Below are 23,317 nucleotides of genomic sequence, written 5' to 3'. Positions count from 1 at the left end.
TTTTTCCCTTTTTGGAATTTTCTCACCTGTGTATTTTCTCTAGCATAAAGAATATTTTCTGAAGATTTAAAGCTAACGGAGTATAAATACTATGTAAACTGGGATTTAAACTTATCAAATATGCCTTTTTGGGTCATCTCCACTATGTTATGATTAAAAATAAACCCACTACACAGATTTTTCGTTAGGTAGTTATTCATATAACTGTTTACTGGTATCTCTAAACAATCTTTCTCCAGGCAACACTCTGCCTAGTACTCTCCCCCGTACTGCTCTCTCCCATTACTGTGTTGTCCTATATTACAATACTCCCTCCTTCCCCTGTGGGGCCCTTTCCAAACTTCTCCTATAGCCATTTTCCTAAAAGTTGCAAATTTCACACCAATCTTTATATCTCAAAAAACTCACAGACCAAAGACTGTAGCTACTGATGCCATGTTTATGCTTTTTCTTCCACACCTTTAATGACAAATATTCATTGCTGCTATGGCTTCCACCTTCTTGCCCTGAGGCATTGCCCTGAGATACCTTTCTGACCTGCAACAGCCTATTCAAACCCTCTTCATCAGAAACAGCCATCTTTCTCTTATTCTCAGTCTGTGCCTCATACACAGGTAAAGTGCACTCCAGAGCCAAACTCAACAGGCAATGCAATGGCCTATTAAACAGGTGGCTCAATAGACACAGATTGAAAACATTCAGACTGCATTCTTGATGTTGACATACTCATGGTGCTTGAGTAGTAGATATAATTACATTAACAATTCTTTATCATAGTAGTTTTGTTTAGGGCTGGTTGCAATATACCTTATTAGTATAATTTGAGATTTCTAAGCCTCAACTTATTTGCTTCTTATCAAATGAAGATAGCACAAACTATAAATTATAACATACAGTCATCATTCTTTTAAATACAATAATTATAAAATGCATTCTGTGTAAGGGACTGACATATATTTTCCTAGTTTAAGAATTAAAGTTAGTGAGTAATGTATGTGTTCTGCCCAGAAGTGTTTGAAAGTAGTGTGTTCCAGACAGACTCCCTGTGATAAACAAAGGTGTTGCCTAGAGGCATAACAAAGGGCTTGACCTGCAACTAGCAAGAGTGGCCCTGCCCCACGGCATTGGGGGTCTGGAGGCCACATGATAAACATATTGTTCTTGTGATTGCTGCGTACACCCCATAAGATGGCTGGTTAGTCAATGATGGGTAAGACCCCTCAAGGGAGGGGCGACCTAAGCCATGCACAGCCGCCAGGGATCAGCTGAAGATCTTAGGGGGTCACCCTAAGAGAAGCTGGGGATGAGAAATGCCCCCTGTGGCTCACCTTGCCCCTCCTTGCTAACCTCGGTCCTTTATCTATGCCTAGTGCCTAGAGCAACCACCTTGAGATTCTGAGTCAAGAGAAGTCTGCTTCCCTAAGGCTATTCCGGAATTTATGGCCATTGCTGCAATGCCTGGGTAGTTACGTACAAGGAACTAACTTTCATCTTTTAGAGTATAAAAATAAAATTGACCCAGTGTATTATTACTTGAGTCAATCGTCTGTCCGTGTGTCTGCGTTTTTCTTTGTGTTCTGTATTTGTGTTGTGTTCTGTGTTCATCCTCCATCCTATAAACGGGCCATAACAATTTCTGTTTGTATTAATTATCTAAATGTACAAGTATTATATTTAAACTTATTTTCAGATTCACTCTATTGGTGATCTTGCAAAGGACATTGCCTATCCCATTTCTGAACTTCACTGTATATTTTCAAAAACCAATCACAACTATCCTTTGAGCAACAAGGATCATTTTTCACTCAGCTCCTAAAAATACTCACTAATATTTCTTATTGTATAATTTATATGTGAGACCCATATGTAGCTTTAAATAAACTTGGAATGATAAAGTAGAACTTCATTTATTTTTTAAAAAATACCAGATATCTAAATTTAACATTTTCCCACTGAATGATACTTTATTACTGTCCACTTTATTCAGGAAGGATTTAAGACAAATGTTAAATTATGTTACTGTTAAAACTCTGTTTCCTCTATATGATTATATTTAGAATGCAAATGCTGTTGATAACATTAAAGTACTAATAGAGTAGAAACTCCCTTATAAAATGCAAACGAGACTGGTAACTGACCACATAATCAAGAGTTGGTTAAAAGGAAGAATCATAAAAAATGCACAAGTATACGCAAAATATTTAGTTTTTCTTTAAAAATATGTAAAATTATATTAATGACTGCTATCGTTTGAATGTGTCTACTCCAAAAGTAATGTTGAAACTTAATCCTTGTTGTGTTGGTATTAAGAAGTGTGGCCTTAGGAAAAGTTTTCTGAAATCGGACAAGGCAAAATTATTCACAAAGTTAAAAGTAATTGTATTATCTTTTAATATATCCATTTATTCAAATTATTTATTAGTCACCTATTTTTCCAAAGTGATAGAAGGGCACAAATTCCATAAAGCAAAACAAAAGGTCATTTTCATATTTCATAGAAGAAAAAAAAATATTTATAGATGAAGGCATGGTCCATCAAAACTTCCTGCCCTAGATGAGTAACATAAATCTTTTGCTCTAAAAAGATATAACGTTTTTCAGTAAACAATTTTGTTGTTTTATTAAAAGTCTAATCAAAAGATTTTGGAATAGAGCTAGCAATAGTTCTAAAATAATGAGAAGATTAGCACCAAAAAGCTTAATAACAGCTTTGGCGGCCTCAGGATGACAATAAAAACATCAAAGCAACAATGTCTTGGCAAGATGGTATTGATGTTAGAGCACACATGGAAAAATAACAAGTTTTTGCATATCTAGGCAAGCACAAAATATACACTGGAATTAGAAAAAGATAATAGCACTTAATAAAATGTACCCTTAACTTGAGTGATATAATATGCAGTACTGTACATACATATAGTATGACTTGATTCAATTACATTTGAACCCAAAGCTTTCAAAAAGAGAATGATAATAACATGCAGTGAATATAAAATATCAATAAGAATACATATCATTTATGTAAGCAGGTGTAGAGATATAATCCTTAATCAATATTCAGGAGAGCTGTACACACTGTACATTTATGGCCACAGATTTATACTTCTTGACAAAATGTTTCCCAATGGAGCATGATAAAAGTGGTTTTCTGAATTAAATGTTATTGTTTTCCAATTAAAAGGGAATAAAAGTAATAGAGCAAGGAGAAGATATTTATGTATTTTTACAAGTAGAACCTCTGGAGAAAAAGAGAACCCTTGAAAGTTAAGATATCAGAAACAGTGTCACATTCTGTTCTTCAGAAATCTCGGTGTATTCTTCTTAACATGAGGGTTTGGATAAGAGCCATCCAGACACATGAATTTAGAAGTGACTTTTTGTTTAAACTTTGATGTTTCCTAATAATGGGATTCCTATCTGTACCTTATGATGTTTATTTATATTATCAGATGAAACACAAGTTGGGAATAAATAGGTACACAGCCATACTCTAAACCATTTCAGGCTTTTTAGGTTAATAAAGTTATAAGCCTATTTCGCTGTGGTATGTTGGAGCCAAGATCTTCCCTTGAAAGTAACAGTTGGCTAACTGTGGGAGATAGAATTATGCCTGCATTAAAATATATATATATATATATATACACATTATTTTAAAAATAAATATAATTTAAAGGTGTATGTTTTGAATGTACATTTTTAAAAATATGCAAGATTAATGTGCTTTCTAGAGTCCAATATATTTTAATGCCCCTCGTGTTTAAGACAGTGCCTAACAGATTAGACATTAGAGTCATCTTTGCTATTTGGCAACTAGAGTATTGTTGCAGAGTATAAATGTTTTATAAGTCAATATCCTTCCTTTGTGGCATATTTCTTTCTAAGAAGGAACAACAACAAAAAAATTGCTAGTATTTAGGATAAAGGGAAGTTGTTGTTGTTTGTATGTTTTGTTTAACATGTTAAACAAGTTATAAGCTATTTCCTGCTTCCAAGTTTGGCACCTTTGGAACCATAAATGATTTTTCATGTCTCTAGGGTACCATTTAAAACTCACTATTTTGTAATTAATTTTGAGAGTTTCTTAATAAATGGTTCTAAGTGCCTACGGGCCTCTTCCCATTAGAGTCATTGACTAGGGATGAAAGCATATCAAAATACATCACATCAGAAGGGTTGTTGGTTGGTATGGATACTTGCATAAATGATACATTATTATCTATGAATATACATGCACAATTATCTGAAATATTAATAGCCTGACAATAAAATGACTTTTACACATTAGAATATCTGTAACATCAATTTTGTTAAATTTTCTCTAATACTCCGTTGCATTCAGTTAAGTCATGAACAATTGGAATTTTCCTTTTCATTGGTGAAATTATTTACTAAATCTTGACTGACTGACACCATATTGAATTGAACACTAGTAGGAAAGATGTCTGTAACCCTGACTTGGACAAAGTTTCAGTTGCTCAAAGGTAAAATCTTGGTGGCATAACCAATCCAAGGGCAGTGCAAAACTGAGCTAGACTATACTTAGGTCTCCATACCTAGTACTATGACTAAATTTCTCCCCATTTTCAGAGAAACACAGGGCATTATTTTATAAGCTTTTTTAGTACATTTGGACTCATGAGATTTATCACTAGAAAGGGATCTTATAGATATTACTTGCCCAAATTTATTTTAATAGGTAAAGAATAAGCCTATTGATAGCAGAGCTGTTATTGAAACTCTGGTCTTACCATCCAGGACCTCCACTACTCTCTCTCACCTGGCATGTATCTTTTGACCATATTTCTAGGCACACAAGCTTTGCAATTCTAGGTCTGTGGAAATTATGTTGCAATTTTTTCATAAATAAGCTGAGTTTGGAGTTCCCAGGGGAAGTGCTGGAATATAACCATAGTTTACTCTAAAGAGAATTTCCAGCAGGTAACTAGTTAGAGCTTGTCTAATCATTAGCTTCTAAAAATGTCACAAACATTCATCACTGATATATATATATATATAATGCCACTGAATTGTGTATTTTAAGATGCTTAAAATGGTAAATTTTATGTTAGTGTATTTTACAACAATAAAAATATTTTTTAATGCCCATAAACATCTCTTAATGACGTTTTCTTGTGGTGCTGTTTTCCCTGCTGTTCTTCCCTCCAATTGTGTAAGTCCAAATTTTCAATGCCCAGGTAATTCTGCATCTGCCATGACAACTTTCCCAACTGCCCAGCCTTTGGGATAATATGCTTCTCTGATTTATGTCCACTTAACAATATTGAGAATTTAGTATTTATCAAATGCTTACACTTATTTTCATGAATTTTATCACTGAGAATAAATATGAAGCCCTCTGAGGGGAGGTAATATGTCTTATATTTCTTTGAATACCCACATACTCTCAAATTGTCCTCATGTTAGCAAGGGCTAAATAAACGTTTCTTGAAGTTGACATGTTATCTAGCGGTAAGGTTTAACTAATTCTATTGTCAGAATTATCACAGCTTGGGATTTCGTATGATTGGGTCTAATGTTCACTCATTTATTCTTTTATTAATTCAAACTAATTACAACACCTGATGTGTGTCAGGCACTCTTACTAGGTGTTCAATATCGACATCAGTAAAACAATCTGTCCACAAGTTGCTCAATTCTTAGGAGGACAGAACAGCTGTAAATAGTTCTATTTCAATGTGGTAAGTACTGGGTTTGTTTTTTTCAGTTGGAGAAATGTCAATGACTCCTTAAAATTGTAAGCTCTAGAGTCAAAGCTATATGCAAACATTCCTACCACCTAGTTAACTGTGTGGTTTGGGGATATACAACCTATCTACACTTTGGCTTCCTCCCCTGTAAAATGGGTGTGAAAACAGTGCCCATCTCACAGCGTTGTGATGATCAAATGAAATAATGCATGTGTCCTGCTTAGCACTATGCTTAGCACATGGTAAATACCCAATAAATATTAGTTCCTTCTGTTGCTTTAGAACATGACACTGAACCAAAACCACACTCTGTTTTCTGACACATGAAATGAGTTGTATGTGTGCATGTAAACATGTATACATACTACATAGTCAATTGTTTTTATGTTATCTATTAATATTAGCACATTTAGACTTAGGTAGATGCCAATTAGGTGCATCCTTAACTCACAGGGGTTCCTTTTTCTCTTGGAATAGCTAGATGTGCAAATATGAGCCTCGAGTGTCTACCAGCTCCGTGCCCTTGACCTTTTCTCTTGGCCATGACTGACTAGTGTAAGCAAAGATGAATGATTGCAGCTGGATCAATCAGATTCTTTCTCTTGATCATTTGATCATCAAAATGAAGACCCGGAGAAATGGAAGGTCACTGGATCTGAGAAATCTTAATGAAAATTCTGGAGTGAGGGTCCCTGAATTGCCCCAGCTGCTACCCTTCTGGAAGTTTGGTTGGTCAGCAAAGCCTTTGATTCTACAGGCTGTAATAGCATCCCTTCAATAAACCCCCTCTGAAATTTACCAGAGTCAGTAACAAACAAACAAAAACTTGACTAACATTGGGAAAGTGTTCTGCTTTGCTGGTGTTCTCTGGAAGACTGGTCAGATGGTTTCTCTTCCTACCAAACCTGTGAGCGTACCTGAAGATGGTCTAATCAGTTGGTTTATACAATTGCTCACCAATGAAATTTTAAAGAATAAAGGGAAAAATTGCATATTTAGTTTCAAATGATTTGCTTTCTACCTGGCTTGTACTTTAATATCTGAGATGTAAGGTAAGTCAGTATTTACCTCCCTGTCCCTTTCATTTCTCCATTGGTGAGTAGAAACAATGATGTTCCAATGAACTCATAACTTACATATGAATTTCATAAAATATAGGGAACCAGCTCTGAGTTTATTATAAGAACCTGAGTTCCCTTTTCTAGAAGGTGAGGTGCTTTGAGTATCTAGTCTCTTGGGTGCCTTCAGTGACTAATGTAATAATTGATTTTGTCACATTAATCAAAAGAAGAGAGATAAATGTTAATAGGCAAAAGAAAATACTAATCATGTAGGAAACACAAAGACATTTCATTTTTTTAATATCCTAAACATTTAAGGATTAAGGGGAAAATCATCTGTGTAATGATATAGACTTAAAATAGCATGACAAAAAGATACATGTAGCATTTAAAAACACAAACAAAACCATACTACTTATCTTAATACTACACAATAAAAAAGTTTGATTTACCTTTAATTCTGGCTAGAGCTGTTGCTGTGGTTGCTCTAAATGTTGTAATATATCAAACAGCAGTGCCAGTGGACTTTTAAAAAAAGGAAAAAGGAGAGAAAAAACTTACCCTTCAGACATTTCTGTTTATTTTCCCACATCTTTTAAAAGTTTACTGCTCTTACTTAACTCATCTTGAGACATTAGTAGTTCTCAAACAATGTGTGGTTCAAAATTTTATATCTGGTGGTCCTGGTTCAAGCCCCAGAGAATAGCAATCCCCATAATAAAACTATTTCACAAGACTCACAGGATTCAATTAGCAGAGAATCTGAATTGCCTCTTACTCTGGGGAAAGGGTCAAAATTCAGATCATTTAGATAATATGAACACAAATAGAAAACAACTGTTATACAGTTGGGTTTTTTAATTAATTCAGGAATGATGCATGCATGTAATCCTTATTAAAGCATGAAGAGTTTGTTGTTAAAAATTCTATACAAAGTAAACTACACCATAAGTTGATTGCTATATATTAATATCTACATACATTTCAACATGTAGATTTTACATGTATATAAGGATTGTATAAGTATGTGCATATATATGTATATATGTGTGCACCTATATCTACATAGATATAGATATTCAGCTATATTAAACCTAGAAAAATAACTGTTTTCTCATAAATGAGACACAAAGGTGATCTAGTAATCAATTTATAAACTATTTTTGTCTTGGCTATATTTTCACTCAAATGTAATATATGAATAAATTTTGAAATTGTTTCAAATTATTTGATTATGGGCACATTCCCCACATCATGAAGCTTCCAACTTCCCAAAGTATAAAATTTATTTATTTTTTCCATATTGTGGTTGATCGGATGTTGAGGCAGGATGGGAGAAGAGGATGTTATCATATAATGGAAATTAAGTTTCTGGAGTTTTGGCATACTTGTGGTTAGCAAATGTCCAAACTTTACTTTTGATTTCAAATCATGCAAACCCCCCTTTTACAGCCCCTCTTTTTTTCTCCATTATAAATTAGTCATTTAAACTGGCAAATGTGAAATCACCATTGGTGTGTTTATAAGTGTCCTCCAAATACATATTCAGTTGTACAGAAGGTATCACTACCATTCCCTAGCAACCGAGATTGTCTAAATCAGGAAAACTAACAGAAGCAAAGATCATCTGGAGCTTAATACATGTTCTATATTCAACTATAAAAATGTGTACTCTATTTTGCAGTTGTGTTTCTCTCTTTTGTGAAATTGTTCTGTGCTAGCCTAGTGTTTACACCTTAGTTTCTTTTTTCACTTTAAGACAAGGCACTCAGCCAACTTTAAACACTGCCTACTTCTAGCCAATTGTTCTATTCTCTCTGTCAACATTTTTTGTTAAAGGAAATGCACATGACTAAATGCAATGTTTCTAACACATTTAAAAAGAAATTCTATTGAAATGGTAGTTATGTCCAATAGATAATCACTACACTCCATTTTCTTGATGGTGCTCCAAGAATCCTCAATTTCCTTGCTATGTTTTTGGTGGATTATTTGTGCAGTTTTGAATTAAAAATAGGTCAAGACATGACCATGTGTTTATTAATTATTACAGATAAAAGTTTTTAAATACTAAAAGCAGTCATTATTATTATGCTGGGCACTAAGTGCTTTACCATGTATAATCACATAGCAATCTATTCTTCGTAATACAGTATTTTTCTTTTATAATGAAGAAATTGAGGCTCAGAAAGACTAAGTATCTTGCATAAGGTAACTGCCAGCCATTGAGTGACATCATCACCAAAGTACAACTCAGGCTACCTGACTACAAGCAGTACACTTAACCAGTACACCATGCAAATATGTATTGTGTACATATATTTTAGATGTAGCTTTGGAGATATATATGAATTTATCTATGTATATAAGAACATATAATAATATATTTATATTTATACTTATTTATATTGCCAGCTTACTATCTAGACAGAGAAATAGTAAAACACAATATAAGAGGGGGGAGTACATAATTGTCAAACTAATAGTATAAAACAATGGTTTACAAATATTTTTCCAGCCAAGGCATATATGCAAAACACACTCTCAGTTGATGTGCTGACTTAGATAAAAATGAGCCTAAATAATGTCCAACTCCAGCATGGTGGTTTTAAATCCACTCCTTTCTTTCCCACTTAGGAAAACATAAAGGAAAGCAAGTACAAAATAACAACATTATAATATGGACTGATTCATTCATTTATTTATCAAGCAAATACTTATAAAGCAAGAGTAATAATGGCAAAGCAAAAAAATAAAATAAAATCCAAGGCCCCTTCCTTCATGGAGTTTACAGTCTAGTGGAAAAGATAAACAATTAAATAATCCCAGTTGTAAAACTTCAAAGCCAATACTATAAAGGAGACCCTATGGAGACATAAACTAGGGGCATTTGTCACGGATGTCAGGAACGTTTCCCTTGAAGTAGTAATACTTGATTATAGATCCGAAAGATGATGAGGCAAACAGGAGGTGGAGTAGTGTGTTCCGGACTGAGAGAGCAGCCTGTTTCACAGGCTCTGTAGTGAAAGGGAACCGAGTGAATAACACTGAGAGAAGATCAGCGTGACTGAGAGTGGGGTAAGGTTCGTGTTAGCAATTAGGTTCATATGGCGGATGGAGGTTGGGGGTGGAGAATGCATCATATAAAATAAGGCAAGAGATAAATACCAGTCTGTTATAATCCATAAAAACATCAATAAAGGTCACTGGAAATAGCAACAAATGCAACACATCTTATAACTGATTTTATCATAATATGCAAGTTGAGAACTATTAGCGTACATTAAGGAATCCACCAGAATGCAGACAAAGGGAGTGCACCAAGGATCTCAGGAGGAGGGGGCATTTTCGTGGAGATGATAGGACTTTACTAGCTTTAGGAGAATAGGTAGTTTTTAGACAGATGGAGAGGAGGGAGAAAAGTAGGGAACCAAAAATGGAGCAAGTACGGTCATTGACCAAATGGAATCCTGACAACTAAATGCCTTCAATGCTGACTTGAAGGTTATTGAAAACCTAGTCTACAGATCCTTTTGTCTAAGCCTGGTCTATTGGACAAGTCACTCCAGCTTATCACATTTAGTTCTGGACAAAATCCTGGCTTCTGGCTCTGTCTACCAAATAGTTCCAATGATGTGTGCAGGGGGAAGAGGGCAGAGGTGTTAGGAGAAGAGTTTTGATTCAAATGGAATTTCCCCATTGCCTATCAGTAGGGCACTACCTTCCAGATGAGTGCACAACCTCGAAGGACTCTAGGGTGAGAGTTGCATGCAACATAAAACCAAGAGAAACAGCAGAGGGCTACACATTTTAAGCCATTCTGCTCAGCAACTGCGCCATAAAGATGTTCAGCCATCCCACAACACCATGCTATTTTGTAGTGAAACAGAATAAAGCTTCTACCTGGAGAACTATACTATAAAGATAATAGCTATCACACGATACATGCTCACTCTCAACTGTACAAATTGTTTTCAATTCTACTCACAATAAAGCTTACTGGGCTATTTGTTAAATAATGACATATTATACAAAATTGTGAAGATGAGAATGTACATAAAACATTGCACTCTGGAATATACAAAATCATGCGTATAATCAAGGAAAGGACAAACTTTTTTAAAAAATTTTTCTCTACCACATAAAGATTATTTATAATTAAAAGGAAAAAGAAAAGAAAATCTACATGTTTAGCAACAGGGAACTGGTTACATCAATTATGGTCCATTCATACAATGAAATATACTCTGCAATGGCTATAAAGAATGAAGCAGATATCTATGTGTTGACATGAAGTAGTAAGAACCATCCATTTAATTAAAAAATCAAGGTACATAAAAGTGTGTAGATTGGGTCAAACAGAGCTAGGTATATACATATATGGTAAATAGGAAACAATTGGAGAGTTATGTCTGGGGAGTGGGTCTAGAACAAAAGGAAGATTTGGTTTTCATTGATCTTTTGTCTTATTTGAATATTTTTAAACTATGTGCATGTGCTCTTTTCATGATAATAAAAATAATAAAGGAAAACTAAGCTTGGTTTCAAAGTTTAACTATTTGCAATAAAGATATAGGCAAAAATGATAAAAACAGAAAAAAACAGGCAGTAAATTTTAGTGAACTTTCTTTTATTACATTATTGCTTCCTTTTCATTTGTCCCAAAGCCTAGCTCTGTAGATACAAAATAAGCACAACAGTATTACTGAAATATGTGATAGGCAAAGACAAAAGCTTTGATCCCCCCTCCAAGTTCTTTTCATGACCCTTAGATTCCTCCTCTCCAGTTTACATCACTGGGAAAATGGTTAGACTGCAGATTTTTTAAAAACAAAAATCTTTGCTGGCTATAATTTTCATTTGCTTATTTTATTACTCAGTCTATCCTGAAACAGAACCTCAAATTATTATCCATTTTTTGTTGATACAACTAAAAGCAAATTTCAAACTAACAAATTCTTGAAGACCCTTTTTTAGTCCTACATAGATATGCTCCTTAAGCAATTTGAGTCAGTTTGAAATTTGATTTCCCAATTTAAAATTGACTAGTTTGAAATTTGATTTCCCAATTTAAAATTATTCAACAGAATAACTCCATCAAATTGTCTTAGTAACTATTTACCTGAAACTTTCATCTGAAACTTACTGGTAAGTGAATGGTATGTGCTCAGCTGATCCCATCAACAATTCTGAATGAAAACAAAAAGCAAAACACAAAAAACTGAGTGTTGGTCTTCTCTTCCTAACCAAACCCCCAATCCTTCATATCCTCTTTAACCATGTGATGTTTTCCAAGTCTTAGAAATTACAACATTCTCCTGGTCTCAAATAGTACAGAGCATATATAGAAAATTTACAAAATTCAATTATTCTGAGACAGACAGGATAACAATCCAAAAATACTTTTTCCTCTAAATTACTATGTTCCTCTGGCTGATATAAATTCTAATTAATAGTCATCTATACTCAGATCTCTAGCTACATTAATTAATTAAAGATAAGCAAAATAGGTGTGTGTGTTTCTTAAAACGGTTTGACACATACACTGAATGCAGTTTGTTCATTATCTGAAAATGAAATTAAGAAAAGTTTCATTTACAAAAGCATTTGAGAAGAATAAAATACCCAAGAATAAATTTAACCAAGGAAGAGCAAGACTTGTACACTGAAAAATGCAAAACAATGTTTCAAAAAATTAAAGAAGAGCTAAATAAATGGTAATACATTTCATGTTCATGAAATGGAAGATTAATCTTGTTAAGATAGCAGTACTCCCCAAATAGATCTACAGGTTCAATGCAATCCCTATCAAAATTCCAACTCCCAATTTTCTCCAGAAATAGACAAGATGATCCTAAAATTCATATGGAAATTCAAGGGGCCTGTAATAACCAAAATAATCTTGAAAAAGAAAACCAAAGTTGAAAGGCTCACACTTCCTGATTTCAAAACTTACCATAAAAGCTACTATAATCAAAACAATGTTGTATGGGCAAAAGAATAGACACACAGATAAATGCAGAATTGAGAGTCCAGCAATAAAACCACATATCTATGGTCAATTTACTTTCAACAGGGGTGCCAAGACCATTCAATAGAAAAAGAAAAGTCTTTTTAATAAATAATTCTGGGACAATTGGATATCCTCATGCAAAAGAATGAGTTTAGAGCCCTACCATACACAATAGCCTAAGATTAACTCAAAATGAATGAAAGATTTAAATATAAGAGTAAAACTATAAAACATATATAAAGAAACACAGGATTACATCTTCATGACCTTGAGTTACCCAAAGACTTCTTAGATTAAACACCAAAAGCATAAGCAACAACAGAAAAAATAAATTGGACTTCATCAAAATTAAAAAATTTTGTGCTTTAAAGTGATCATTGTGAAAGCAAAAAGACAATCTACAGAATACAGAAAATATTTCCAAATCATTTATCTGATAAAGATTTACAGCTAAACTATACAAAGAACTCTCACAACTCAACAACAAAAAGACAAATAATTCAATTTTAAAATGGGCAAAGGATTTGAATAGACATTCTTCCAAATAAAATATACAAATGTTTCCATTCCAGTATGCATCAAAAATATATATATATATACAAATGGCCACATGAAAAGATGCTAAACATCATTACTCATTAGGGAAATGCAAATCTAATCCACAATGAGATACCATTCCATATGTACTAGAATGGCTACAATTTTTTTTAAAAAAGGAAAAGAACAAGTGTTGGTGGGGATGTGGAGAAATTGGAACTGTTGTATATTGCTTATGGGAGTATACAATGGTGCAAACACTGTGGTAAACATTTTGGTTATCTTTCAAAAAGTTGAACATAGACTTGCCATATGATCCAGCATTTTCACACCTAGGTATATACCCAAGAGAAATGAAAACATATGTTTATACAAAAATTTGTAAAAGAATGTTCACAGCAGCATTATTTATAATAGTCAAACCCAAGCATCCATCAGCTGATGAATGGATAAATAAAATGTGGTACATCCATACAATGGAATATATTCAGCCATAAAAAGAAATGAAGCACGAACATGTGGTATTATAACATGGATAAACTTTGAAGACACTGTGCTAAGTGAAAGAAGCCAGACACAGAAAAGAGATTAGTGGTTGCCAGGAGCTGGGAAGAGGGAGGAATTGGGTGTTACTATGAGTGGGAACAGGATTCATCTTTCGGATGATGGCAATGTTCTGGAATTAGGTAATGGTGATGGTTGTACACAGTATAAATATACCGAAAACCACTGAATTGTGACATTTAAAGTAGTTAAAATAGTGGGGAAAAGATTTGTGCCTTTCACTCTATGTAAATTATAACCCAATGGTCCTAACACACAGAGTGAGGGAATAAAGGACAGCAATAATTATTTTTAAAAACATGTGAAGGGCTGGTAAGATGAAGAAAGAATAAGAAAAGATCAACACTCAACTTTAAAAACAGAAGTATCCACAGACATTATTTACTATAAATGTACCAGTGCAAGTCTATCACTGATATTGAGACAGCACAATTGGTGGTAGTCCAAGAGAGCAAGCTATATAAATAAACAGAGAGAGTAAAACCAGGGAGGGGGTAGTATGTTCACGCTTTCTGTAATAGTCACTTTAAGAAATGCTATCCTAGCAGAACATTTGACTACCCTAAAAATCATGGGACTAAATGAAAAGGGCTGCGTAAGGACTAACATCTTACTTCAAAGGGTTCTGCCTGTGAACAGCCACTCATCCAGAGACGGTGCTAGCAAGATATATACTTCCGCATGCTGTGGACACCAGCCACGTAAAGGTCCTTCTCAAGGTATTGTCCCCTGATCTAGAGAAAACAGCTGCCAGGCCCTTAGCATGCTCACAGTGAGGTCAGAGGAGGCATGTGAGGCCTTCCACGGAAAGCCTACCACTTTATTAGTCACAGAGTCCTACAGGGAGGAGACACAACAGTCCCACAATAAGGCACTTTATCATCAGATTCATCAAAAACCCGTAACCAGATGTGTCACTATTTTCATCCACCCATTCAACAAATATTTACCCACAGGGCACTAGGTCCTGTAGGGATACAAGAGAATGGTTATTTTTTTGTAACATTTTTTGTGGGTATCAAGAAGAAAATAAAAGGACAGGAACCCTGTGTACAACCCTGCAAAGAGGCCTCTTTTTTCTGCAAACAAAAGCCAAAGTCCTTGCAATGTCCTACGACATGGGCCTACTTCCCCCATTCTTTACCTCTCTGACCTCACCTCCAGCTTTTCTAGCCTTGCTCCCTCCACCACAGTTGCTGGCCTCATAATCCCTATTCCTCCCAGGCGCCAGCCAGCATGCTCCCTCATTTGGGCCTTCGCGCCATCTGCCTTGAAAATTTTCCCTGTATTTCCCCAGGGCTGATAATCTTCCCTGCTTCCTTCAACACTTTGCTCAAATTGTGCCTTCTCAAAGAGGCCTACCGACCCTGATCTCATTTAAAATCACAACTCACTTGCCTCTAGAATTCCCCAGTCCTCTTACCCTGCTCTAATTTTCTTTCTCTTTCCATTGTAACATTCTATGTCATTTCTTTACTTATTATACATTTTGTTACTGCTCTCCCCCAGACTGTAAATTCCACGAAGGTAGGGATTTATCTTTTGTCTGCGTTGTGCACTACTGTCCCTCTCCAGTACCTGCAATACTGCATGCTCCCTAGGTATTTGTTGAATGAACAGAAACAGTGACAACACCTTTAGAACACTTTGCTTACAAGAAGTGTCCCTGTGGACTGCATCTTTGGGGACGCTCTTTTGGAGCACCTGAAATCACAGCTGTAATCCCATGGCACTAGCAGCTACACCCAGCCTCTGAGATGTGAAGACACCCCATCACTCAACAGCAGATAGCATTTCCTACGATGCCCACATACCACTCAACTGTGGTTCCCATCCCTGCTCTGCCTGTTAATACCTGTCAGTGAGCTATGTGGGTAGACAAAAATTATTTCTGCGTAAAATGTTTATTATGTAATGCTCTGCATATTCTACAAACAGTCTAAAAGACATTGGAAATAATAAACTGGAAGAGAGAGATATTTACTCTAGTTCCTAAATCTTCTCTGATCTTCATAATCCCCAGTATCTCAAGCGATACATGTGGCCACTTAAATTTTTCATTTCCTCATCTTGTTCTAATTTCTTCCACTCCCAAAAATAATAAAGAAGAAAAAAGAAAAAAATCCCTGGTGCTTTACTCCTAAGTAAAGTTTATCCATAATGTATTGTTAAAGTTTCCTTGATTTTGTTTGTAATTCCTGTCTAATCTTGTACATTCACAGGCTAAGAAAACTCAAGGCCATTTAATCATGACAGCTCTAATCAACAGAAAAGACTTCATTATTAAAATGTTCATTTAGAAATGTGTGAAAACTGTAAATGGGGATTATCTGTATATGACATGAGATTATGAGGATACAAAACAGGACCACGTAAGGCACCTTTGTTTGCCTTTATACAACAGCACAAAAGCAATAACTTGGCTGAGAGCAGATGCTGTTTTCTATTCTTGTCCCAGTTAAATCGCTTGTACACACACATTGTCTTAAAGCATTTCAACTAAATTCCACTGATTTGTCTGTAAAATTGAGAGATTAAGATTAGCCTCTGAACAATTTATTTACCTTCTAAAGTGAAAAAAAAATGCAGGCACCTTCAGCCAAAAAGAAAAAATCTCATGAATGCCTTTCCTGTTTTCAAAACCTGAGCTTAATTTCTCAGCACTGTGGAGTCCAAAATAATGTATGTTAATGGATTTAGCACTAAGGAATTGAAACATTATATCCTGTTCACCAGAAAAAAAATCAGTAGAAGAGATAGTTTAAGCTTCAATTTTAAAAAAATATTTAAGCAAAATATCAACCTGTTTAGAATAATGTAAAATAAATATCAGTTATTTACATCTACCCATTGCAAGTTAAAAGATTCTGCCTTTATGTGCATATTAACTTTAAAAGGCCTGGTAAAATTTCTTTGAGGTAAAAATGGCTTTTCTTGGCCAGGTGTGATGGCTCACACCTGTAATCCTAGCACTCTGGGAGGCTGAGTCGGGTAGATAGTTTGAGGTCAGGAGTTTGAAACCAGCCTGAGCAAGAGTGAGACCCTGTCTCTACTAAAAATAGAAAGAAATTAATTGGCCAACTAAAAATATATAGAAAAAATTAGCTGGGCATGGTGGCACATGCCTGTAGTCCCAGCCACTCGGGAGGCTGAGGCAGAATGATTGCTTGAGCCTAGGAGTCTGAGGTTGCTGTGAACTAGACTCAGTCCTTCAAAAATATTTTGTGAGTGCCTACTCAGTGCCAGGACTGTGTAAGATGCTGGATACATGTATGAAATAAAAATGATACTTTTGCTTTGTGGTACCCATTTCCTTTACATGATGAGCTTACCATACAACTGTAAAGCAAGTTGATCAAAATGAGTCCTCTGTTATATGCTGACCCCACATTTCCTGTAGCCCAGCTGTGCAGGTCTGCAAATGACCTGCTGCATTAGTAGTTGCTACACTATATGACTCCCATTATATAAATATTCCCTATAAGGAATCAAAAAGAGATGAAACAAATCTGTGTCCCAGTAGTGGTTACCTTTGTGGGTATCAACTGGAAGAGGGTGTACTATGGAGGTGCAGTAAATATTGCATCCTTTTGTCATCTTAGTGGTAGTTACAGGGCTGCCTACATAAATGAAAATCTATGCTCTTGCCATGATTGTGTCTTCTAACTGGTCACCTGATTCTCTGAAGTCAGTAGACTGATCATGACAGTCCCCTGCTCAAACCCATCAGTGGCTCCCCTTTCACTTAAGGTGAAAGTTAAACTCTTCATCATGGTCCACAATAACCTATACCATTTGGCTCCTACTGTTCCTCTCATTTGTTCTGCTTCTCACTGCTGCTAAAACATGCCTTGAATATTGCTGTCTCAGGGCCTTGACCCTGGTTGTTCCCTCTGCCCGGGATGTTCTTCCCCCAGACAGCCACCAAGCTCACTCTCTCACCTCCCTCAAGACTTTGTTCAAATGCCATCTTCTCACTCAAGCTCTACCTGATCTCATCCTATTTAAAACTGCAAAGCCCTCACTTAAGTTGTGTGTGTGTGTGTGTGTGTGAGTGTGTGTGTCTGTGTGTGTGTGTTTGGAACCAATTGCAATCAGACGAATCACACAGGAGATATAAAAAAGAAACTGGGCTTCTGTGAACTATCAAGAAACAGAAAAATACTTAAGACTTTCAAAAAAATGTTAAACAGCTTTTTTTAATATATAAAATTCATGCACATTCTTTCCCCTTTAGTCTTCAGCAAATATTTATAATATAGGAAAAAAAAACTTTTTATGTGGTCTCTGGGGAAGCTGGAAAAAAATCAGCAGGATGTGGGAAGACTATGACAATACCCCAATAGCTAGTGTCAACGGTGTGAGTGTGTCCGTGTGTCTGTGTGTTCCTGGGCATGCAAACATATCCGACAGAAGGCAAGTATTGAGAGCAGTGATGCAATGTGTAAAAATGGCCCAAAAGGAAAGTTAACCGGGGCTCTTTCTTCATTCTGTCCTTACATCGACCACCAAATATGACTTTCAAAAGGAGTGCTTCTTGTTTCTCCTTCCGACTGAGGACATGAGTTCAACTAAGTAAGGATGAGATGCAAATTGCAGTGGGACACATAGGGTCAATCAGAAGCAAAGTAAGAGGGTAAATTGTTTTCTTCTGTCACAGAAGAAAGTGCAGCAAAAACTTTAGAAAAACTCCCATATTTCTGGGGCTTCCACAGGGCCTTCCACTGAATTACACTCAGGCCACCTGAGTCAATCGACTGGTTGACCCCAGCGGTCCAGGAAGGCAACACAGCAGGTTACCCCCTCCTCTGCACAACTGGATTACCCACAGGGGAAAGGGAAAAAGACTGGTAACTGCCTCAAGAGAGTTTTAAAAGATGAAGGTGTGGAAAGACCTTCTTATTTTAGAATAGGCATGCCCTGTGTAAACGCACTAACAAGAGAAACAGAACATTGGGTTCAGAGCATTACAAGAATCAGTTTTGCGGAAGTGTGCCCTAGTTCAGGAGCAGGAGGGACAGGAAAGGGAGCAGGAAATCAGCCAAAGAAAGGGAGGGTGCACACAAACTTCAAAGTGCTAGGCAACTGTTAGGTATTTCTTGTATGACCCACCTCAAAAGGTTATTGGGAGGACCAAGTGAGTCAATGCACTGCTATAATGGTTTGGTTTTGTCATTGGTCATCACTTTGCCCTCAGTTTGATACTACAGTGAGGAAACCCCAGCTCCAGACATGGAAGTTGAAATCCCTTGGGGGTCACCCCTGTGTCGAGGGTTGGGAAGTGGGCTTATGGGAAGGACACACTGCCTTCCCTCCTCTGGCCGAGACCTCTGCAATTTCATTTTGCACTGGGTCCTGCAAATCATGTAGCTGGCCCTGTACAGTGGATGGAGCACACTGGGAACTCCTCTCCAAAGAAAAGGACCAGTAATTCCACCTTGTACTTCCTATCACCAAGAAGGAAATACAGCACTTGATAGACCTCTGTGGGCTTTGGAGGCTACATATTCTATACAAAGGGATTCTGCTTTCTCTCATTTCTTGGGTGACAAGAAACATTACCAGGATGCCTTATAAACAGAGGGTGATGCAAGAAGCCTTGTCAACTGGACCACATGACCTGGCAGGTCTATTGAGCTAGTGCCATCTGTTGTGGCAAAAGATGCTCTATGTGGAGTGCACGGCTAGCTTCAACAGAAAAATCACAGTGCAGACCTGTAGGATTCCAGAGCAAGACCATGCCACTTGCAGTGAGGAATTATTATATACAATTCAAAAAGCAGCCCCCAGCATGCCACTGGGCCAGACAGAGACAAAAGCATGTTGCTTTCCTCCCACCACAGGTGACTACCCTGCCGCCCACCACCACCACATCTTACTGCTCCTCCTTTCTTCTGGTGGCTGCAATCACAGGCCTAGGCTCCAGACTAGCCTGTCCCAGGAGCACTGGAGGGCAGGGGACAGGTGCTGATTGGGAGCCGCACCCGTGAAATTCTTCATAGGCCACATGTAAGCCACATGCAAAGATCCGTGCCTTCAGCAGCCTTCAACTGTGACTGTCAATCGCCCTAAAAAGCCTCACGGTCATTCATAAGTGGGACCAGATTCCAGAAACAAAAATTCTGGGACGATCTGACTAATTGATGGATGAACATTTCAATTTCCAACTGGTTGTTAGTATACATTAAACTCTATAATTATTGTTGTGAATAAAATTAGTTACGAAAATGCTTCTCAAATTCAAACTAAGTGATGTTAGATAACAGTGTCGAGATAAGATTTGTTTTACTCCAACCAAAGATTCGTGTAAAATTTTTAAATGATCAAATGTTTCATATTGAGGACAACTTGCAATTTTTCAAATTTTGTTTTCATATTTTGAAACATTTGCCTTTTGGTAGATAAAAATATATCTATATAAATACAAAAAATGACTTCCTTCTAAATGTTCTAGGTGACATAAAACTGACAAAGAGCTTGGCAATGGACAGAAATCATAGGCTAAGCATCTCAACTCCCATATCCACTTTGTTTTCTCATTCCTGTAAATCATATAAGTCATACAAAAACTTTTAATCAAGAAGAGAACAGACTTTACAAGAATAAAAGTACAAGTGAATAGAAGAGCAACCCATTTTTTTAAAAAAAGGAATTTACTAGTTTGGGAAGCTGTCATCCCAAATTCTTAATTGCCTCTAGATGAATAGGTTATGGCTTTTGATTTTCTTTATATTACATTTTAAAAATGTATTGGGTTTTAAACGAAAACCTACAAAATTATTCTCTTAGTCCAATTTAAGTGACTACCTCTGCAGAAGAGCTAGTGAGTAAAATAAGGGCGGAAATATTTTCAAAAGATTTGACATCCAAGACTAGGGCTTTTCATAAGGTCCAAGTCCTTCTAAGTGCTCTGTGGATAGTGTGAAGGCTTCTAGGAGTCTCTTCAAACAATACAGAAAATTCTATGTTTGACACACCTTTTATTGAGAGAAGAGCACAGGGATTTGCCAAATTTAAAGGGATCTCTGAAGTCCCTGCCCCCTCCAAAGATTAGGATCTCAGAAATAGTTTAATTAGTACCAGTAGTTCTGAGGGAACTTAGTATCAGATTGCAGGGTTTGAGGGGTGGGGCAAAATCCTCACAGCATGAGTCGAGCACCTGCTGTGGGGTAGCCCTGGGACTGGGCACAGCACTGTCAGACCTAGTATTGAGGCACTGTGCCTGCCTTGGAGAAATCCCCACTGCAGTGGTGGAGAGGCAGACTCAGAACTCTAACAGTGGCAAAGCACTATACAAACACTGTGCTTTTCCTTCTTACAGTGCAACAGTCGCTGCTGCAAGGCATTTTCCCTTGGGTTGGTGCCTCTGATCCCTCAACAATCCCGGGAGGCACATAAAAGAGACATAACCAACCCTATTGGAAAGAGGACAACTGAGGTCTTAGGGGACAGCATTCTTTCTCCTCATGTGCCCTCCACAGGTCTTAGATCAGGAAGCCTCTGCTCCTTTCTCCAAAGAAAACAGCATTTGAAAAGAATCCCTGGGCCCTTCCCTTTCTCTGCTGCCCAGTCACACCTCCTCGTGGGAGAAGGATTGGCGTATCTATCCTTGCAAAGGTGGGTGGAGACAAAGCAACTGTGTGCTTTTGCTCTTTGGGGACCTTCAGGATCCAGAGAAGACATGGATCCTGCTTGGTTCCCACCCTCCTCTGTGTGAGCCCAGGCCAGAAGGCAGAGGCAGATCTGGAGGTCCAATGCCAAGGGGTGCAAGGGTGGGGTCCTGGGAAAGCACATCTACCCTGCAGACCCAAACTCTCCTTCCAGGGAGTTGTCTCAAGGCCACGGTGGGGGAAAGGGAAGAAGAGGATGAACTGTGGCAGGTTGCCTCACACTTTCTGATTTCGCCATATAGGTAACAAAGGTGCTCTTTGCATCTCCATCTATGTGAGTCCTGTGTCATTTCTCAGGTGGTTCCAAATTCAAGAGTGGGGAACAAGGTAAGACTCAGTATTCTCCCTTAAATTCCCAGCAAGAGTTTTGTAGACCTAAATGACTGAATCAAGATCACATACTCAGTAAGAAGTTTGTCAATGGTAACCACATTTTCCCAATCCCTTACCTTAAAAAAAAAAAAATGAGTACCAGGAAACAATTTTCACAATTTAAGTGTATTATTCAGACAATGAGACAAGTATTTGAAGTGAAGACTAACCCAGAAAATCATCCCAGGTGTAGTTCACATATTATTGAAGCAGCAGCACTAACATCACTTCCTACATTAAGTTTAATCTATTTACTGTGAGTTATTTAACATTCTTAAGGCCTCATTTTCATTCGGAAAATAACAGGTTCAAGCAGACGATCTCCCAAAGCCCTCCCAATGTAAGCATTCTCTAAGTATTTAAGCCCAAACTAGTCTAACAAAATTTGAAACTTTTCCTTTTTTATCTACAATTATGACCTTATCCTCCGCCATAGCGTTTTATACCTGTATCTATAACTTAAGAATTTATCAGAATATTATGCTTTATCATAGGTTCCTGCAAGAGAATATCATATGCAACCCTCTCTTTGCTGCCTAGATCCTACCAAAGGCTCAGTATCTTTTGTTCATCTAAGATTATCATTAAGAAAGCAAAAACACAAGGCGCAGACTGGGAGAAGGTATTCATAACATAATACACACACCCCAAAAAGGACTCGTATTCATAATATATAAAGAATTCCTATGAATGGTTAAGAAAAATAATGCATTTTTTTTTAATTGGCAAAAGTGGCAAACAGGCGCTTCACAAAAGAGGCTAACCAAATGACTAAAAGGCATAAGAAAAGGGTCCCAACTCATCAATGAAGTACAAATTAAAGTCACAAGAAGATACCACTACATTACCACCAGAATGGCTAAAATTGAAAAAAAGATGAACAATATCAAGAATTGGTGAAGACATGGAACAACTGGAAAGCTCAAACATTGCTAGTGGAAATGTATACTGGTTTTGGGAAACTAGTTTAGCTGCATCATCTAAATCTAAACATGCATCTACCCTATGATCAGCAATTCCATTCCTGGAAGAAATGAGTACTTATGTCCAACAAAAGCCAGGCACAAGAATTATCATAACAGTTTTATTTATCATAGCAAAAAAAAAAAGAGGGGTGAGACTACCCAAATCTACATCTATGATATAAAGGATAAATAAATTGAGGTATTAAATAGAATACTGAATAGCAAGGAAAACTAATAAACAACTGCTAAACACAAAACAGGGAGAATAGATACCAGGTGATTCAACTTATGCGAAGTTCATTCACTTAGAAACACAACCAATCACCTGTGACAGAAATCAGAGCAGTGATAGGCATTGGTTAGGAAGGAGGACGAGGTCCTTCTGGGCTGCTAGACAGTTGTAAATTTTGATCTGGGTGTTAGTTTA

At 36.7% G+C, this 23,317-nt stretch overlaps 1 protein-coding gene across 9 annotated transcripts in view; it reads right to left on the bottom strand.

Annotated features, from left to right (window-relative positions):
• Positions 1 to 23,317, bottom strand: part of EYA1 (EYA transcriptional coactivator and phosphatase 1) — a 307,766-nt gene that overhangs the window by 233,966 nt on the left and 50,483 nt on the right. For 2 of the 9 annotated variants that reach the window (XM_076005225.1, XM_076005227.1), the window contains exon 2: positions 11,892 to 11,958. The exons of the other annotated variants lie outside the window; for them this stretch is intronic. The gene's annotated coding sequence lies outside the window, so the exon portion shown is untranslated. The remainder of the gene's footprint in view (positions 1 to 11,891; positions 11,959 to 23,317) is intronic. 9 annotated transcript variants of the gene reach the window in all.

The sequence above is a fragment of the Microcebus murinus genome, chromosome 7, assembly GCF_040939455.1.
Source record: "Microcebus murinus isolate Inina chromosome 7, M.murinus_Inina_mat1.0, whole genome shotgun sequence".
NCBI lineage: Eukaryota > Metazoa > Chordata > Mammalia > Primates > Cheirogaleidae > Microcebus > Microcebus murinus.
This window is presented reverse-complemented; position numbering and strand designations above follow the sequence as displayed.